Raw genomic sequence first — 15,154 nt, forward strand, 5'->3', positions numbered from 1 at the left:
TATATGTAATTAAAGTCAGTAGACTATAAATTAATGAAATAGAAGAGTCAAGAAATAGACCTACATATATATGATCTTAATTTTCAACAAAAGTGTCAAAGCACTTCAATGGGTTAATAATAATATATTCAACAAACTGTGTTGGAAGAATTTGATAATCATTACATTATTTACATATTATATATATCCTTACTAACAATGAAACGGGAGGGAAGGGGGCAGGGCACAACCTTTGAAAGAATGACGTAATGATGTAACCCAAGGACATGACAAACTGAGTAGAGCCAAATGGGTCCAAGATGGTGGACAAGTCAACTTGCACTAGACTTTGAGCCCCAGTTTACGCTCACTGTAACACATCAGCAAGCTAAATGACACACCCACAGGCACCATGACAGTTCCAAGATGGACCATAAGGATCAAATAGTGGGCTGTGGCCCAATTCCTGGAAATCCCCGCCCCTTCCCAAAATAGCTGGAATACTCCTCCCACTCATTAGCCTATGAAATCACCCACCCCTATAAAAGCTGACAACCCCATACCCTGGTGCCTTTCTCACCTTCTGAGATGGCCCACGCTCTGTCTGTGGGGTGTGTTTCTCCCTAAATAAATCCACTTCTTACCTATCACTTGGTCTCTCACTGAATTCTTTCTGCAATGAGACATCAAGAACCTGAGCTTCATTAAATCCTGAAACCAGGTGTGTGATCTCAGTTGGAAGACTGTGGGTTTTGGCCAGGTTCGAGTCCCAGCACAGGGGTTCAAGTCCCAGTCTGAGGAGCACGGTTTCAATGCTATATGCCAAAATGACAAAAAATTACATTGAAATGGATCAATCTAAATCTAAGAGCTTAACCTGTAAAATCTTCTAGCAGAAATTATATGAAAATTTCTTATTTACCTTGTGATAGGTAAAAGATTCCTTAGATAGGATACCAAAATCATAAACTGTGAACGAGATTGATGAATTAGACTTCTTCCCTACTCAGAAGATATTCTTAGCAAAATACAAAGTAAAGCTACAGACCGGTAGAAAATATTTGCAAGACTTTTACTTGATAAAGGAATTGTATTCAGGATATATATATGTTAAATATATATATATATTTAGGTAATAAGAAAAATAACCTATTAGAAATAAAAACTGACAGATGCTCCCAAGATAAGGGGAAACACACATGAAAAATTGCTCAGCATAAAGTCACGAGGGAAACGTAAAGTAAAACTACAATAAGATGTCACAACATACCTACTAGAAGGCCTAAAACTAAAGATCTGCACATCTGTTGTGATTGGTTTGTTATGATTTCAAGTCCACTTGTTTATGGATTAAGTGAAGTTGTTTGATCTAAGGGTCAGTATGTTTACATTGGGGAGGCTGAGTCAGGATGATGTCAGCACAACTGTTGTGCTGAGTGCTTACTGATATGAACATATGGAGGAATGACTACTGATGTAATGGACATGTGAACTTTAAGTACCAAGGTTTTTATGAGGACTTAATGATAGTGTTTGGCCTGGGCAAGGCTACTCTTTGCTGACCTAAATAGCTCTCCAAAGACCTTGAGACATTAGCTCCTGCCTTGGCAAGGCTACTCTTTGCCAGCTGTGGTGAAAACTGTGCACTGATCCCAAGAACAAGATCACCTTGCCTGCCTGCACCAGTGCCTTGGTTCCACTAGAATCATGTTCTAGCAATGAGGGGCTTTCTGTTTGCACTGGCAGCTGGACATCAACTATTGAATGGCTAAGCTGTCTCTTCTGAGAATGAGCTCGTAGAAAGGTACACCTCAGCTAAATTTGGACTTTGTACCTTTCATCTCCCCTTTGCCTGGAACAATAGTGTGATTAATCCATCATTGGTTTGGAGTGTTATGTCTTTATTGGCTTATTAAGAGACATTATCCTGTATGCTATTGACTTGTGAAATATTATAAACAATAATTCACACAATGAATGTGTGGGAAATATAATATTGGCAAAAGACAATGTCAGTCTGTGCATAATTTGTCCCAAAACAAAATGACTGGTGTAGCTGGCAACCCAACTCAAAGTAATAATAATTAATATTGGTTGGTGCTGTAAGATGTACCGTACTCCATGTCAAATTTGAAAAACAGTTCAATAAATTACACTAAATTCATGACCAACTAAAATCTGGTGAAGCCCATCATTACTGATTGACAAACTTTAAACTTAATGAACTATTTACCATCTATGCCATCTGACTGAAATTCTAAATAGCTCGTGAATAGACAAATTGTGCTGGTATAGTTGGGATACTAATGCTGGCCACAATACTCATCTTAATACTGCTCTACCATATTACAAATGATTTGGAACACTCTACTAAGGGTCTCTATGATAAAACACTTTAAACGCTGTTGTGAAAGACAGGAGGATAATAATTTGCTTCTCTAATCACTTAAGGGGTGCTTTAGGGATAGACTGGATTATGTGTTAACTTCTGAGGACCCCTGGAGACCTATTGAAGACTTAGTCTCAACAAAACTTACCATACTCCAGATGTTGGCCTGATCACCCAACCCAGCGAGTTATAGCCTATATTGTGAAGAGCAAATAAGAAATTCCAGAGGTCTTATTAGGAGCCATTAGTGACACAGATGCGGACAGACAGAAAGGAAAGGCCCCAAAGGTAATTTCCAGAGCAGGAAGAAACCCAGGCCCTTTTGCTCCTAAAGGCATCAATTCAAGAAGATGATGATGACGATGATTATTATAACCCTTTGACCCTAGTAACTTTAACCTACTAGACGCTAAGTGCCCAAGAATAGATAAGACTACAACAAATGATAATATGGAACCAGAGTGACTGAACAGAGAACCATACAAGAAATGACAGAAATTAGAAAGGAATTCCAACAAGCTGATTTGGACAGAGAAACCCAGAGGTATTAGATTTACATTTCAGAAGTTAGACAAGAGGTGATCCTCACAGGCACAGAGATTATGCAACTCAGACCCATTACCAGTGACGCTGAGTTTAATCAACATCTTAGAGCAGTTGGAGAAAATTATAGTTAGCCATATATCTGCTAAAAAATTATCGAAACCTTTCCTCAAATAAAATTATAAAGCCAAATGATTTCACTGGTAAATTCACTTAGGTATTTAAGAAGAATTGTATCAATCTTTCACAATTAAAAAAAAATAGAGGAGGAAGTACTTTCTACTTTATGAGGAGAGACTTACCCTGATATCAAAACCGAAGAGACTACACAAAAAATGTGTATATAAAATTAACATTCATCATGAACACAGTCATAAATATTCTTAACTATTAGGAAATCAACTCCAGCGATATGAAAATGGTAGTATGCCATGACCAAGTGTCATGATTTTAATGATTTCATCAAACATATTGGACTAAATATACACCAAATAGAGCTGGAAATTGGTAGGATGCATGATCAGCTGGTCTGTAGCATGCAGTAGCCCTAAGGATGCCTGAAAACTTGGCCCCTCGTCAGATATTCCTCACCATACTAACTCAGTGAGTCTGTACTGGATCCACTTACACGAGACTCTGGCCAAATTTACTGTTAACAAACTGAACAGCTGTAACTCACTGAGATTCATTGATGGAGTAATCCTTAACTTACACATAAGCTGAAATTAATGAGATGCAGTTGAAGGTTTCCCGGGTGGAAAGGTTTGCTTTAATTAAGGTTGTTTGAACCCACAGAGCCCTATTTCTTGCACGCAGGGTGGGGATGCTGATTGATGTGTCTGGGAGTCACCAGCCCTGTAGAACTTGACTATACATGCTGTGCTGCCTACCTCATTTCCTTCTTTGGAGTAAGCTTGCTACGGGCCATTTGTGTTTTGTGAATTTGACTCTCAATTTAAAACAAAAACTGCCGATTCTGGCCAAGCAGATTAGGCATTACAGTAAGACTGCAGGATTCTCTACTGATTGATCGTATTATTCCTTTAGACCACAGAACCTTATTAGGAAGTTATACTAGAAAATGTTTTAAAAAATCATTCGTATTCTTATCAACCACTCTAAAGAGTCTAGGAAACAACCATACAAAACATGTGTTAATTTGATAGAGAAAACAATTGCAAAAACAATTTCAAAATGACTTAAGATATTAAATAAATTTTGAATAAACAGATTTGCTATGTTTATAAGTATTTATTTAAATCCCAGTTAAACACTGAGCTTGATATCCTGAGTGATTTGGACAATTTATTCTAAGTTTTTTTTTTTTTAGAGAGAAACGTTGCAAGTAACAAAGTCAACTTCATAAAAGAAAACAAAAGTGAGAAGTTTCATCCTATCATATGTAAGTGCAATGTACAGGGCCATAATGGTTTTAAAATACTGTTAAAGCAAGAAAAAATAAAACAGCAGTTAGAAATGGATATATGTATTTTTATATTCAATTATAAATTTTATAATTTATAGCATTTATTAAGTTATAAAGTTGTTAGATAAGCAAAGAAGAAAAACAAGGGGATTGTGGGATAGTGTGGGGGAAACTTCTCTTATCACTTCAAATTGTCTTGTTCTTGTGCCTACATAAATTAGAAAAAAATAGAAATCTCAACTATACATTTTGTTTATGTAAATGTTTTATATTAACTTTACATATTTGAAGATGTAATTTCTCAGGGATTATAAACATTTCTTTTTAAACTAACACTGTTGCATCACTTTTTCTAAAAGTGTCCATTAGCATGTAATATTGTTTTATATCCACTTTTATGCAATTAAGAAAAGCACAAAGGAGACAGGAGAAGAAGGCGGAAGAGTAAGACACGGAGATCACCTTCCTCCCCACAGATAGATCAAAAATACATCTGCACGTGGAACAACTCCTACAGAACACCTACTGAACGCTGGCAGAAGACCTCAGACCTCCCAAAAGGCAAGAAACTCCCCATGTACCTGAGTAGGGCAAAAGCAAAAAGAATAAACAGAGACAAAAGAATAGGGACGGGACCTGCACCAGTGGGAGGGAGCCGTGAAGGGGGAAAGGTGTCCACACACTAGAAGCCCCTTCCCTGGCGGAGACGGCGGGGAGGCGGAGGGGGAGAGCTTTGGCGCCGCGGAGGAGAGCACAGCCACACGGGTGCGGAGGGCAAAGCGGGGAGATTCCGGCACAGAGGATCTGTGCCGACCGGCACTCACCAGCCCGAGAGGCTTGTCTGCTCCCCCGCCGGGGCGGGCGGGGCTGGGAGCTGAGGCTCGGGCTTCGGTCGGAGCGCAGGGAGAGGACAGGGGTTGGCGGCGTGAACACAGCCTGACGGGGGTTAGTGCGCCACGGCTGGCCGGGAGGGAGTCCGGGGAAAAGTCTGGAGCTGCCGAAGAGGCAAGAGACTTTTTCTCCCCTCTTTGTTTCCTGATGCGCGAGGAGAGGGTGTTCAGAGCCCCGCCTAGATGAGCTCCAGAGACGGGCGCGAGCCACGGCTAACAGCGCGGACCCCAGAGACGGGCAGGAGACGCTAAGGATGCTGCTGCCGCCCCCAAGAAGCCTGTGTGCAAGCACAGGTCACTCTCCACACCCCCTTCCGGGGGCCTGTGCAGCCCGCCACTGCCAGGGTCCCGGGATCCAGGGACAACTTCCCCCGGAGAACGCACGGCGGGCCTCAGGCTGGTGCAACGTCTCGCCGGCCTCTGCCGCCGCAGGCCCGCCCCGCACTCCGTGCCCCTCCCTCCCCCCGGCCTGAGTGAGCCAGAGCCCCCGAATCAGCGGCTCCTTTAACCCAGTCCTGTCTGAGCGAAGAAGAGACGCCCTCCAGTGACCTACAGGCAGAGGCGGGGCCACATCCAAAGCTGAGCCCCTGGGAGCTGTGAGAACAAAGAAGAGAAAGGGAAATCCCTCCCAGCAGCCTCAGAAGCACCAGATTAAATCTCCACCATCAACTTGATGTACCTGCATCTGTGGAATACATGAATAGACAATGAATCATCCCAAATTGAGGAGGTGGACTTTGGAGGCAAAGATATATTATTTTTTCTCCTTTTCCTCTTTTTGTAAGTGTGTATGTGTATGCTTCTGTGTGAGATTTTGTCTGTATAGCTTTGCTTTCACCATTTGTCCTAGAGTTCTGTCCTTTTTTTACTTTTCAAAAAAATTTTTTTCTTATTATTTTTTATTTTACTAAATTTATTTTATTTTATCTTACTTTATTTTATTCTCTTTCTTTCTTTCGTTCGTTCTTTCTTTCTACTTTTTCTCCCTTTTATTCTGAGCCATGTGGATGAAAGGCTCTTGGTGCTGCAGCCAGGAGTCAGTGCTGTGCCTCTGAGGTGCAAGAACCAACTTCAGGACACTGGTCCAGAAGAGACCTCCCAGCTCCACGTAATATCAAATGGCGAAAACCTCCCAGAGATCTCCATCTCAACACCAGCACCCAGCTTCACTCAACGACCAACAAGCTACAGTGCTTGACACCCTATGACAAACAATTAGCAAGACAGGAACACAACACCACCCTTTAGCAGAGAGGCTGTCTAAGATCATAATAAGTCCACAGACACCCCAAAACACACCACCAGACGTGGACCTGCCCACCAGAAAGACAAGATCCAGCCTCATCCACAGAACACAGGCACTAGGTCCCCTCCACCAGGAAGCCTACACAACCCACTGAACCAACCTTAGCCACTGGGGACAGACACCAAAAACAATGGGAATTACAAAACTGCAGCCTGCAAAAAGGAGACCCCAAACACAGTAAGATAAGCAAAATGAAAAGACAGAAACACACAGCTTTAAATGATACATTAAACAAGATGGACTTAATTGATATTTATAGAACATACCATCCAAAAACAACAGAATACACATTTTTCTCAAGTGCTCATGGAACATTCTCCAGGACACATCATATGTTGGGTCACAAATCTAGCCTTGGTAAATTTCAGAAAACTGAAATCGTATCAAGTATCTTTTCCGACCACAATGCTTTGAGACTAGATATCAATTTCAGTAAAACACCTGAAAAACTACAAACACATGGAAGCTAAACAATACATTACTTAATAACGAAGTGATGACTGAAGAAATCAAAGAGGAAATCAAAAAATACCTAGAAACAAATGACAATGGAGACACAACGACCGAAAACCTATGGAATGCAGCAAAAGCAGTTCTAAGAGGGAAGTCTATAACAGTACAATCCTACCTTAAGAAACAGGAAACATCTCGAATAAACAACCTAACATTGTACCTAAAGCAATTAGAGAAAGAAGAACAAAAAAACCCCAAAGTTAGCAGAAGGAAAGAAATCGTAATGATCAGATAAGAAATAAATGAAAAAGAAAGGAAGGAAATGATAGCAAAGATCAATAAAACTGAAACTGGTTCTTTGAGAAGACAAACAAAATTGATAAACCATTAGCCAGGCTCATCAAGAAAAAAAGGGAGAAGACTCAAATCAATAGAATTAGAAATGAAAAAGAAGTAACAACTGACACTGCAGAAATACAAAGGATCATGAGAGATTACTACAAGCAACTCTATGCCAATAAAATAGACAACCTGGAAGAAATGGACAAATTCTTAGAAATGCACAACCTGCCAAGACTGAATCAGGAAGAAATAGAAAATATGAACAGACCAATCACAAGCACTGAAATTGAAACTGTGATTAAAAATCTTCCAACAAACAAAAGCCCAGGACCAGATGGCTTCACAGGCGAATTCTATCAAAAACTTAGAGAAGAGCTAATACCTATCCTTCTCAAACTCTTCCAAAATACAGCAGAGGGAGGAACACTCCCAAACTCATTCTACGAGGCCACCATCACCCTGATACCAAAACCAGACAAAGATGTCACAAAGAAAGAAAACTACAGGCCAATATCACTGATGAACATAGATGCAAAAATCCTCAACAAAATACTAGCAAACAGAATCCAACAGCACATTAAAAGGATCATACACCATGATCAAGTAGGGTTTATTCCAGGAATGCAAGGATTCTTCAATATACGCAAATCAATCAACGTGATACACCATATTAACAAATTGAAGGAGAAACACCATATGATCATCTCAATAGATGAAGAGAAAGCTTTCAACAAAATTCAACACCCATTTATGATAAAAACCCTGCAGAAAGTAGGCACAGAGGGAACTTTCCTCAACATAATAAAGGCCATATATGACAAACCCACAGCCAACATTGTCCTCAATGGTGAAAAACTGAAACCATTCCCACTAAGATCAGGAACAAGACAAGGTTGCCCACTCTCACCACTCTTATTCAACACAGTTTTGGAAGTTTTAACCACAGTCATCAGAGAAGAAAAAGAAATAAAAAGAATCCAAATCGGAAATGAAGAAGCAAAGCGGTCACTGTTTGCAGATGACATGACACTATACATAGAGAATCCTAAAGATGCTACGAGATAACTACTAGAGCTAATCAATGAACTTGGTAAAGTAGCAGGATACAAAATTAATGCAAAGAAATCTCTGGCATTCTTATATACTAGTGATGAAATATCTGAAAGTGAAATTAAGCAAACACTCCCATTTACCATTGCAGCAAAAAGAGTAAAATCTGGGAATAAACCTAAGGAGACAAAAGACCTGTATGCATAAACTTATAAGACACAGATGAAAGAAATTAAAGATGATACAAACAGATGGAGAGATATACCATGTTCTTGGATTGGAAGAATCAACATTGTGAAAATGACTCTACTACCCAAAGCAATCTACAGATTCAATGCAATCCCTATCAAACTACCACTGGCATTTTTCACAGAACTAGAACAAAAAAAATCACAATTTGTATGGAAACACAAAAGACCCCGAATAGCCAAAGCAATCTTGAGAACGAAAAATGGAGCTGGAGGAATCAGGCTCCCAGACTTCAGACTATACTAGAAAGTTACAGTAATCAAGATAGTCTGGTACTGGCACAAAAACAGACATATAGATCAATGGAACAGGACAGAAAGCCCAGAGATAAACCCACGGACACATGGTCACCTTATCTTTGATAAAGGGGGCAAGAATATACAGTGGAGGAAAGACAGCCTCTTCAATAAGTGGTGCTGGGAAAACTGGACAGCTACATGTAAAAGTATGAGATTAGAACACTCCCTAACACCATACATAAAAATAAACTCAAAATGGATTAAAGACCTAAATGTAAGGCCAGACACTATCAAACTCTTAGAGGAAAACATAAGCGGAACACTCTATGAAATAAATCATAGCAAGATCCTTTTTGACCCACCTCCTAGAGAAATCGAAATAAAAACAAAAACAAATGGGACGTAATGAAACTTAAAAGCTTTTGCACAGTAAAGGAAACCATAAACAAGACGAAAAGACAACCCTCAGAATGGGAGAAAATATTTGCAAATGAAGCAACTGACAAAGGATTAATCTCCAAAATTTACAAGCAGCTCATGCAGCTCAATAACAAAAAAACAAACAACCCAATCCAAAAATGGGCAGAAGACCTAAATAGACATTTCTCCAAAGAAGATATACAGACTGCCAACAAACACACGAAAGGATGCTCAACGTCATTAGAGAAATGCAAATCAAAACTACAATGAGATATCATCTCACACCAGTCAGAATGGCCATCATCAAAAAATCTAGAAACAATAAATGCTGGAGAGGGTGTAGAGAAAAGGGAACACTCTTGCACTGTTGGTGGGAATGTAAATTGATACAGCCACTATGAAAAACAGTATGGAAGTTCCTTAAAAAACTACAAATAGAACTACCATACGACCCAGCAATCCCACTACTGGGCTTGTACCCTGAGAAAACCATAATTCAAAAAGAGTCATGTACCAAAATGTTCATTGCATCTCTGTTTACAATAGCCAGGACATGGAAGCAACCTAAGTGTCCATCAACAGATGAATGGATAAAGATGTGGCACATATATACAATGGAATATTACTCAGCCATAAAAAGAAACAAAATTGAGTTATTTGTAGTGAGGTGGATGGACCTAGAGTCTGTCATACAGAGTGAAGTAAGTCAGAAAAACAAACACTGTATGCTAACACATATATACGGAATCTAAGGGGAAAAATAAAAGGGTCATGAAGAACCTAGGGGTAAGACGGGAATAAAGACACAGACCTACTAGAGCATGGACTTGAGGATATGGGGAGGGGGAATGGTAAGATGTGACAAAGTGAGAGAATGGCATGGACATATATACACTACCAAATGTAAAATAGATAGCTAATGGGGTGGGATAGGGAGGGTGGGAGGGAGGGAGACGAAAGAGGGAAGAGATATGGTAACGTATGTATATGTATAAGTGATTCACTTTGTTATCAAGCAGAAACTAACACACCAATTTAAAGCAATCATACTCCAATAAAGATGTTAAAAAAAGAAAAAAAAAACAAAGAAAGCTTTTCTTTAGTAACAGTACCTTTATGAGAATGACAATTATTTTAACTTGGAAGTTGTGTGTTAAACCTTAAGTATGATCTGTTATTTAAAATATTTTTAATGAGCCTCCAACCTGATTTGATCCTCCTTCAACTTTCTTAACTGCAAACAAATGGAAGCAATTTCACTTACAACTGACTTAAAAAACTATTCATTAAAGTAATTCACTTTCAACTTCTGGGACAAAGATTAAGTTAGGAGTATTCACTTCTCCTTTAATACCACTATATATAAGTGACAACATATACATGACTCGATAGATTATCATTTTTCATCATAGTTACATTCTATAAAGTTGCTGGGAACGCTGAATTAGCAAATACGAAACCATTGCTCTTAGGAGAAATAAAGATCAGGTACTCGTGAATCTCTGGCTACAACATTTTCATCAACTCATCTATAAAAACCTTAATTTATATGTGTTTCTGATTCAAGATACCTTAATTAACATATATTTCTCACAAATAATTGCATTGTCTCTGGATGAGTAAAGCCAGAGACTTTGGAAGCCATTTGTGTTATATAGGTTTATTTGCCAATCTCCTTGTAAAATCAATTTTAGAATTTTGTATCATACTTACATCTACCACGTCTCAAAATTTAGAAAATACTAACACAGATTAAACTACTCCATACTGAATGGAGAGAATAAAACTAAACTATACCAAGGTAAAACAAGAACAATGCCTTGTATATCTCAAGAATAAGGTCTTATACAGTCATAAATACAATTAATTCTCCTCTGCATCTTTAACCCAATTTTTAAAGGAATGGGAGGGTAAGGGAGTGAGCGCGGAATAAAGAAGCATGTAAAAAAGAAGAATGGATGGGAAAGATGATAGATATGAATGGATAAAAAGGGATGAGAAAATACCTGTCTGAACATTTACAGAGGGAAACACTAATTATTGCGAAGTATTGATACTAGACTATGTGTTTTCCTTCACTCTCCCTTAGTTACTCTCCCACTCAGTATCAAGATGTTTGAAGAAACCAAGAAAGCAGCCATGAATTGTATCAGTGTGGATAATTTGGAAAATTAATGTTCTTCTTTACTAAGACAAAAGCTAATGATAACTAAGATACATTGACATATACTTTGCAAAGTTTTTTTCATACCAATGTGCACTTCACAAATGATTCATGCCAAATAACCTCATATGTGTAAAATTTATTATAGAATTATTTCATAGCTGAAAAACCAGGGTTCAGCCAGGTTTGGTTAATTTTGAAAGGTCACATTGCAAGTAAGTGAGAGAGCTATAGACCACAGCTAGTTTCATTTTATAAAAATGCAAAGATATTTATATTTATAATTAGTTTAATAATTTGACATATTGCTATAACAAATTCATAAGTCAACAATTTTTCAGGGTATTTTATGGGAAGGGTGCTCTGATTTAGAAATTTTACTAAATTCCCATATTGTCCATTTCAGTTTGGAAGCATTACTGTTCCCATATTTATTACTCTTTCCCAAAGCAAATTTGGATCTTCAAGCACTTAAGCCTTTTCCTGTGACTAAAATGTGAATGGGATAAGTTACCCATTTCAATTTAAAATCTCAGGTGTTTACATTGCCCACTATGTATAAGAGATTTGTGAAAGTAGACAGTTTTGCATTAGCATCTGTAAAAACAAGACACTAAAAATATCTAATGTACATTTTTAAATACTGTGAAGCATGAAATGGTTATTTCAGCATCATCAGTAAAGATTATATAAAATTTTACAAATAGTTTTAGTCTTTATTATATGAATTAAATTCATAAGCTTTTTTTCCCTTTGGATCTTTATATCTTTAAATTTCACTTAGTTTATTAAGAGTGGACATGTTACCACATCTGCAATGATTGTTTTCTTTGTATATTCTAATTTTATGAAATCTCTCAGGCCTCTTCCAGGAAGCTTATCGTCCCTATAACTTATACATTTCATCTTGGAATCCCCCTAGTTTTCATTGTATCACCAAATACTTTTGTACTTTCTTATGCTTTTTAAATGCTGTTCCCAATTTTTCATGTATATGAATATACTCTGTCCTATAAATTCAAAGACCTAAGTTTTGTTCTTGAATCCCAATATATGTGTTACATATGAAACTTACGATTTGATTGGATATGGTTTTATTTAAGCTTTATTTACATTCAGAGTATGTGTAACTATTATACTCAATAATTTTGGTTCAAATTTACTCTATCACTACTTAAAATATGTCCATTTTATCATATGCACCAAACATTGACCAGAGAGTGGTAATCTACAAGAGAGACCAACATGAAAATTCTAGAATAGAAAAATATACCATCTGAAATTATGCACACTTTCATTGAGTTTAATAACACATAAAAAATGCAGAAGACAGGAATACTGAACTGGAAAGCAAGTCATTTGGGAATATCTAAACATAAGCAGCCTAAAATTTTAAAAATCGAGATTGAGAAAAAACTAGAACCACGTGAGCCACAATGAAACAATCTTTCATGCATATAAATAAATAGAGGCCCTAAGGGAAGGAAAAAAGAACCACTATGGTAGGAGATAATGACCAAAACACTTCCAAAACTGATGAAAGAAACAAACCCCCAAATTCAAAGATCTACGAGCATCCCAGGCAGAACACAAAGAAAAAAAAAAATCATAGTGAGACTGTTGAAAACCAAAGACAAGAGATGAGCTCAAAGAGAAACCAAGAAAATACATATTAGCTTCAAAGGAGCAACAGTTAAACTGAGATCTGACTTGTGAAAATTCAGTTGGATCCAGAAAACAAGGCTACCCTAAGTTCCTGAAACACACTCTTGCAGTCCAGACACGAAATCATGGTGACTTTCAAGTTGATATTTAGAAAGATGTGAAAGGGGACAATAATGGAATAGATTTTAGATGTATAGTAGACAGGACTTGATGGATTACATGTCAGAGGAAAAGTAAAGAGTGAAATAAAATCATATACAGTTAGGTTTTTCCTTTGTTGTTGTTTTAATCAAACTGCTGACTCCAAATATAGATATGGGTAAGCATGGGGTACAGTGTGTGGGAGAAATGGTCGACTATGCCATTCTATTAAATGGTCAACTATTATACTGTGTTGAGAGGGGTATTAGATATCTAAGTAAAGAGATATGTAGATATATTCTTTCAGCAGCCAGGAAAAAGTGTCAGAGGATTTATATATGGTAGTAAGGGTGATTTCACTGAAACGGTGTTTTGGTAGACTCAATACTTTACTCCTCTGTTATAGAATTATACGCTCATGCTTCTGCCTTGCAGTGTCCGAGTGCTTTCTACTATGGAGAAAGTAACTTTTCCTGCCACGTTGCTGCTGACACTGCCATGTGATTTGTTTTGGTTACTGTGTCATATAGTCTTATGCAATTCCACTAAGATATAAATGTGGTTACATGGTTTAGTGTGTCTTCCTGATATCTGTCCTGAGAAGAACATGCCTTAGGTAGCTGCTTGTGTTATAACAACAAATAGAAGTGGAATGGACCTGACCCAACTCGCAGCCTGGATCTACGCTTAGCCGAATGTCGTCAATATTATGCAAGCTCTAAACTCCCAGATCACATACTCATCAACACCAATGTTTGCTTTATAAATCTGAGGAAATTAAGGTCATTTTCAATTAAAGTATAGTTGACTTACAATATTCTCTTAGTTTCAGATGTGCAATATAGTGATTTGATGTTTTTATCCAAAAAAATAAGATTAAGAGAGACACTGGTACTGGAACTAGGGTGTGGGCTGTTCTACCACGAAATATGTGCCATTGGCTTTGGGACGGGGCACTGAGAAGTGAGGTAATCCTTATAAGAGGATATAATATAGCAGCACACAGGGTGGTGGTGTACTTCACACCTGTGGTAGCCTAGCAGCGATAACACGCACCTGTGGCACAAGGCAGGTTTGAGGCAAAGTGTTAAAAGCAGTTGTTGTCTGCTTGATAGCTGTACTTACAAAGGTAACAGAAAAAAAAAATGGACTCAGAGAAGAACTGGTACTTGGTAGGTGAATAAGGAGATCCCAGAAATTCTAGGACTTGGAGTTAGAAAATGAACTCTCATCAACAGAAACTATACCCGCTAAATCATGAACTCAGGGAGAAGACCCAATTCAGATGTCTGCCCCTACCTCATAGCCTTAAGACAGAAATCATATCAAGGTCATTGTCATTAAGACTGATAAGATACCCTTTCAATTTGACCTAATGGGTCCTAGAAGACTACAGACATTGTCCCATGAAGCCCTTTATACCATCAATTTTTTACTTAAATCTAGAGAGAGAATAATAAATCGTGGGTATAACTTTTGGCACATAAAATGAAATAGAATCAAATGAATAGGATACCTCAAAGTTTTTAAGTTATATCGGCCTGTATTAAAGGACACTGACAAAAAAAAAAAAAAAAGGACACTGATACTATTCAAGACATTGAAAGACTTCCACTACTTTCTTCAGAGATGGCCAAGGAGGATGATGAAAAAATGAAGGGCAGCCAAAAGGTAGAAAAAGGGCCAAGTGAATGAAGAGACTGGGAAAATACATTCAGGGAGCAAAACACAGATTTAATCAAGGACAGAAAGACCTCAAAGACTTTGGGCCCAATATAAGAGGACATCACAAAATTGGTCCAGTGGGATTTCAGAATCACCATGAACTAGTGGCTTCTAAGTGCCTGCCCTTCTTTGCATTGCTGAGTGGGAGTATTTATGCAGTTATCCCATCTCTG

This window comes from Stenella coeruleoalba, assembly GCF_951394435.1.
Source record: "Stenella coeruleoalba genome assembly, chromosome: 21".
Taxonomy (NCBI): Eukaryota; Metazoa; Chordata; class Mammalia; order Artiodactyla; family Delphinidae; genus Stenella; species Stenella coeruleoalba.